Genomic DNA, 6000 nt, shown 5'->3' on the forward strand with positions numbered 1-6000 from the left:
ACTGCGGTCATTAACCCATAACTGTCACAGAAAATTACAATATTAATTTACCAGGTGAATAGCTAGCCAGTGATTAATAATTATGAAAGTGGCCTTCTGACTTGAAAGTCAGACCAGAATATTTTCAGTGACATATTTTCAGTGAATACTCTGCTTCCTAAGGGTCAGATCTGGCAAAACACTGAGACTTCAAGGAAGGTGAATTCCTGTCAGAGGCAAGTCACCCTTTACTCGAGCCAAAAGGAAATCATCACTTTGCAAGACCTGGCCTTCATATGATCTGATCCTGCACATCAAAAGCTTTTTAAGTTTTGTCAACAAGGACCAAAGAATCCTTTTCAGCCATGGGTCAGCTACCTTTGAGTATGCAATGATTCTAGAGGCTGCGTGACTTTAGAAATGCACCTGCACTTTAAATGATCCTGGGGAAAGTGTCTTTTTAAATAATAAATTAATTAGTAGAGCAGTCATAGCTTGAGAAAAACATACAGGAGATGATCGCTCCTGGTAGACTGACAGCCTAAGATATCTCTTTAAAAGAAATATTTTATGGATCTCTTTATGCATCATTAAGTTTTCAGGAATGCTCAACCAATATGATAAATTTATTTTAAAATGTTGCTAGCATTTACTTTTGATTCGATTGAAAGAGGAATGGCAAAAGAAGGAACCATAGAGAAAAAAAGTAAAAGAAGAAGTAATAACAATAATAAAACCCATCTGTGTAAAACACAAGAAAGTAAAGGTACACTCACGGGCTAACAACTTACAGCAGTGGCTGAAATTATCAAATTAAATTGAACTATTCCTGCAACATATTGTTTGAAGTGACTAGAATATAATTTACTAAGCAGAGAATACTATTTATTTCAGTGCTTGTTTCCTGGGTAGTTTCCTGGGTATTTCCTATGGATTAAGGTTTGGGTTTGCTTTAACTAAATGAATAAAACATCTTTGTTAAGAAACACATTTTAATGACTTTTTTTTGTGGTTATTTTCCTTTAAAAGAAGTCAATTACTTGAAAGGAGTAGGTTACACATAGCTCTAGGGAACTAAACCTTGTATCTTCAGTGCATGTTAGATTAGCTTTCTTCACAGTAATAAGTATATATAAGTAATAAGTATATACTTTTCTATTTTTTTAAAGACAAATAAAATACATTTTTTAATAGAAAATGCATTTTTAAAACTTTCGGGGTAAGTTCCAGTTCTTTTGGTTTCTAAATAAATAAATAACATTGATAAAAAGGCTCCTGGACAAACTGCCCAAGGGGGAGGGAAGAAAACACCTAGAGCACCGTATTACCAAGCGCTAATCAACTACAATCTGGGAAATGTCAAACAATGGTATTCACATACTCAAAAATATTGCTGATCAAGTCCTCAGCTGCCATCTACAATCACTAACTAAAACAGGGAATATAGTTGTGGATATAAACAAGAGACAAATTAGTATTGGGAAGCTGGGTTTAATAATCCTCTAAAAGAGACCATCTGTTTATAAAGACCCTCCTTTTCCTGATCTCTGACATGTATGCCTAATATAGACACAGCTGGATTTTTTTCTACATTTTTAAACACCCTGCTACTATAAAGTCTACTTATAGTATATCTGGTCTGAGTGTTTGTCTCAAGTTTCAGTTATTATGTAAGCACTCGGGGGCAATAAAATTTCACATACCGTCAGCCAGCTTTAGAGTAAGTACTAAACCATCAGAGAAACATAAATGCACTTCTTTTATTATTGATGTTCAACTGGATGCTTTTCTGCTTCTTTTCTGTTTGTTCTGTTTTTTTTTTTTTTTGCAAATGTTCATATTATCAGTGTTTCCTGGAATAGCTATCTGACATTAAGAGTTTAAGTTCTCAATGCACATTTGGAACTACAGGCCACTTTTCTTGCTTTCCTGCTTAAACTGCCAAGAAATCACATTGCTCCTAATGATATGACGTGGACAACTTGGTGAGCCAGGTGATTTGCAGGTATGAAAAAGCAAAGCAGATCAGAGCCTCTGTTTCCAGTCTACTATGGTAACGAAAAGGAACAAAAAAAAAAAAAAGAAAAAGAAACAATGACTATACACTTCTCACAGATAGAGGTCACTAATGGACTGGATTTGAATCAGTCTGGTAGAAGCCTCAAAGTTATATGAAAGTAATCTAGTGAAAAATGAACTCATTTTGAGATTAAAGAGGTAAGAGAAATGACTGAGAAATAAAGCTCTCACCTTCCTGGAAACAATATTATCTTAAGTGTGCCTTCTTTCAAGTCCTTTAAATAGAAAGCGCAGTACAGGAAAAGCCTGATAGTGATGCCTGTTTGAACTCCTTTTTGTTTTATTGGCTTGGTAAAACTGTGACTATCCTTCATTTCTGCAGGAAGGGTAGGGAAGTCAGCCCTAATGACATCCTACACTTTGGATACTGCTATTTTAAGCAGTTAAAGACAAGCACATTCTTGATTCTCGATGGAAACCATAGCCTGTGTAATGCAGATTCCAACTGGGAGAGTGTAGGGTTGCGCAAAGGAGATATGTCTGCATCCTAAATCAAACTATCCAGCAGGCCAGGATATAAATGTGACTTGCAACAGTGGCTCAAATTAGATCCAGGTTCTCAAAGCCAAATGCAGATAACATCACCCTATACAAAATATAGGGTGCCTGTGTGTGTGAGCAGCGAATCTTTTAAGAATGCTGGGTGCGTTCCAGCACCATTTTTTCTTGTTACAGCCTTGGACTTTGGAAAACACTGATGACCGCTGTAGTCGCAGGTAGTTTTACAGACATGGTATTTACACAGGGATTTGGCTTGCTTCACACGCAGAATTCCAGGCCTGCATGCTCTTACTTTATCTGTCTACCAGTTCAAATAGGAAGTCTCCTATAGACGGTAAAGATGTTTGAAATTTGTCCCTTTGTACCCCTTTCAGGAACAAAATAATCACTAACTTTAACATCATGTTATACACTTAAAATGGTGACTTTCAAATATTGTTGTTTATATCTTTTTGGTGATGCAAAGATTATGTCTCAGTGAGAACACTGCATACATTGACTCTTAAGGAGAAAGGAAAGATAGGTAGGGACAGGCAAGCAGGGATATGTAAGTGCAGTATCTTTAAAACGATTTGGAAAAAAAAAAAAAAAGCCAGAATAGATTTTCCCCCTTTCCAAATATATGCATTTTTGAATCAATTAATGAGTTTCCTCTGAAAAAAAAAAATTGAATTACATTGAATTACGTAAAGGTACTCTTGCAGAAAGACCATGTTGGTGTCAGTGAAAGAAGCAATGAAGCCCAGGGAAGATTTTTTTTTTTTTTTTAAGCTGAGCAGGGATCAATCTCAACCTCTAAATTGGTTTTATTTCCCCTGCAAGCACCAAGAAGTTAGATGCAGTAAATAAACCTCTGTGTAACACACACCCTGTCTTTCTGTATGCGTGTGTGTCTGTGTGTGCATGTCTGTGTGAGGGAGAGAGCAGTCTGACTTGCTCTAGTATCTTTTCCTGCTTCGCATGCAAGGAACTTCTCCCTTTCTATTTAGCCCAGCTCTGCATTGCAAAAAGCAGTATCTGAAGAAATCTAATCAGTACCTTCCACACACAGTACAGGAATTTACACGGATTTGTGCCTCGGATTTATTAGCTTATTGTAAGCCTTAAAACAGATTTCCTCCATTAAAATTAATTAAAAGCTCCTGTTGACTGATTCCCACTCCGAAAAGAAGGTGAAGAGCTTCTCCCTTACTTTTTTTTTTTAAATCTTTCGTGGGGTTTAATCTCACGCTGTGTCTTTCCAGCTCTTTGACTTCTTTTTCGGGATGTGCTTTTTGTTGTTGTCGCTCGCCTTCCCCTCCCCCTCTGCGCATTACTTATTATTTTTCCAGGGGCCGCTCTCCGATCCCGCGGCTCCGCGGGGGCTCCTTTGTGCTCCGCGCCCCGGTGCCATCCCCGCACCTCGCCCCCCTGCGCCCCCGCGCAGCCCCCGCTGCCGAGGCCGCGCACGGGATCCCGCGGATCCTCCCGCCGCCCGCGCTTCTCTTTACACGTCTCAGCGCTGGCCGGCGCGGAGCTAGACCGACTTTCTCTTTCAAGAAAGGCTCCTCTTTTTAAAGTTCCCCTTCCTCAAAGCCACCTCCCCGGAAGGAGCAATCGCAGCAGCCGCGCTGGGGCTGCGACTGCCGCTGCGGGATAAGCGGGGACCCCTCTATACCGCCCGCCGCCGACCACTGCGCGCGTGCCCGGGCCCCGGGGCCGCCGCTCTCTGCGGGGTTCCCGACGCACAACCCGATCCAACCCTCCCGGACGGGTGACTTCGCCTTCCCGGAGCAGACGAAGGGCGACGGGACTTTAACCCGCCCGCGCATTTTAGGATTATAGGGAAAGGGGAGAGAAAGGAATGAAATCCCGACTGTACCTGGCGGCGTCCGGGAATCCCTCGGCGGCACCGACCGTGATCCCCCTCCGCGCCTCTGGCCCCCGGCACCAAAACTTTTGCGCCGCTCCTCGCGGGTGGCCGCCAGCTCTGGAGCGACCCCCGCGCCACCCGCGCCTTCCTCCCTCACGGGGCAGCCGCATCGTCCTCCCTCCTGCTCCGCCACTCCGGCATCCCCAACGCACTCCCGCTCCTCGCTGCGCTCGCCGCCCGCCGCTCCTCCTTCTCCGGGGAAATATAAATGAGGAGAGACGGCGGGGATGCCTGGTCTTTTTTTTTTTTCCTCTTTCTTTTTTTTTTCTCCCTTCTCTCTACGTCCTCTGGAGGTGGCAAGAGGATCACACGAGGAGCCAGCACCCTCGCAGCTCGGAGGCGGCCTCGGCCACGTCTGCGTGCGGGCGTGTGTCAGTCCGCGAGCGCGGCGCCTGCCTCCAGCCGCGGCTGCAGGCTGATCCTAGCAGTAACGATGCCTCAGATCTGACTATTCCCTGCTAATGGAAGTCGTGCCTTTTTTTCCTCCCTGCCTGACACCCCAGGGAGATGTTTACAGTAATGAATTCAGTTGATAGCCATCTCTCTCTCTCTCCTGGAGTCCCTCCCACATTTCTCATTTAAAGAATGCTTGGAAGGCAGGGCTGCAACCTAAAGCTTTCCAAGAGGCAAAGTCAGCCTAGGTTTTCCTTTTCTCCTTCTCACCCCCCTCCCTTAACCCATTCCTTGCCGAGGGCAGCTCCGGCTCCCTGGATTCGCGACCCCAAGGCGCTAACAGCCGCTCCCCCCCTCCCCCCCCCGCCCCATCCTAATGTCTCCGCGGCACTTCAGAGGGTGCGGGGCATGTGCGGGGGCAGGAGCGGTGGGCGCCCTTGCTTCGGGGCTACCCTTCCCCGCCGCTATTGATCAGGCTCCTGCCCTGTCCTGGAAAGCCCAGGTGAAGGCAGACGGGACTGTTTAATTCCGAGGAGCATTTGAGGGATGGGACGAGCTGGCCCAGGTGGGACGTGGGGCGTGCGAAGAGCTGAGGAACTGCCCGAAACTCGCGCACCGCTAAGGAAAAACGCACGGCGCGACTCGGGCTGCGAGCTGCTTTAAGAGCGGGGATGGGGAGGGACGGCGCGGGGAGAGGGGAGCTGATCAGTGCCATGTGTGAGGAACTGGGAAAGGCAACTGCAGAGCCCGGCGGTCGCTTCCCCTCTCCCGAGGCTGCACACCAGGACCCTCCGGAGCCCAATCCCTCGCCATTCCCGGCGGGATCAGCCCCGCTCCCGAGGCTCGTCAAGCCGCGCAGCGCGGGCGCAGACCCCGGGCAGCCCCCCGACCCCCTCAGGGCTCAGGAGAGAGCGCGGTGCTTAGAGCGCGCGCGGACACGGGCTGCGCCGCTGCGGGAGGCGCCTCCCGCCTGCGCGGGTGCGCGGGGAGCCGCGCGCCCCGGGGGTTCTTGTTTCTTTCGAGGCTGCTTCGGGTCTTTTTTTTTTTTTCTTTCTTTCTTTCTTTCTTTCTTTCTTTCTTTCTTTTTCTTTATCCTCCCTGCACACTTTTCAGAGCACACCTTGCACATGATTTAT

The 6000-nt window shown here is 46.4% G+C and overlaps 1 protein-coding gene across 1 annotated transcript in view; it reads right to left on the reverse strand.

The window, feature by feature from the left end:
- The window catches only part of FLRT2 (fibronectin leucine rich transmembrane protein 2), a 50632-nt gene extending 46085 nt beyond the window's left edge, over nt 1-4547 (reverse strand). The window contains exon 1 of the mRNA XM_088539725.1: nt 4421-4547. The gene's annotated coding sequence lies outside the window, so the exon portion shown is untranslated. The remainder of the gene's footprint in view (nt 1-4420) is intronic.
- Between the last annotated feature and the right edge of the window lie 1453 nt (nt 4548-6000).

The sequence above is a fragment of the Tinamus guttatus genome, unplaced genomic scaffold (genome assembly GCF_059628265.1).
Source record: "Tinamus guttatus ecotype Peru unplaced genomic scaffold, ASM5962826v1 Tinamus_guttatus_pri_ptg000048l, whole genome shotgun sequence".
NCBI classification, from domain to species: Eukaryota; Metazoa; Chordata; class Aves; order Tinamiformes; family Tinamidae; genus Tinamus; species Tinamus guttatus.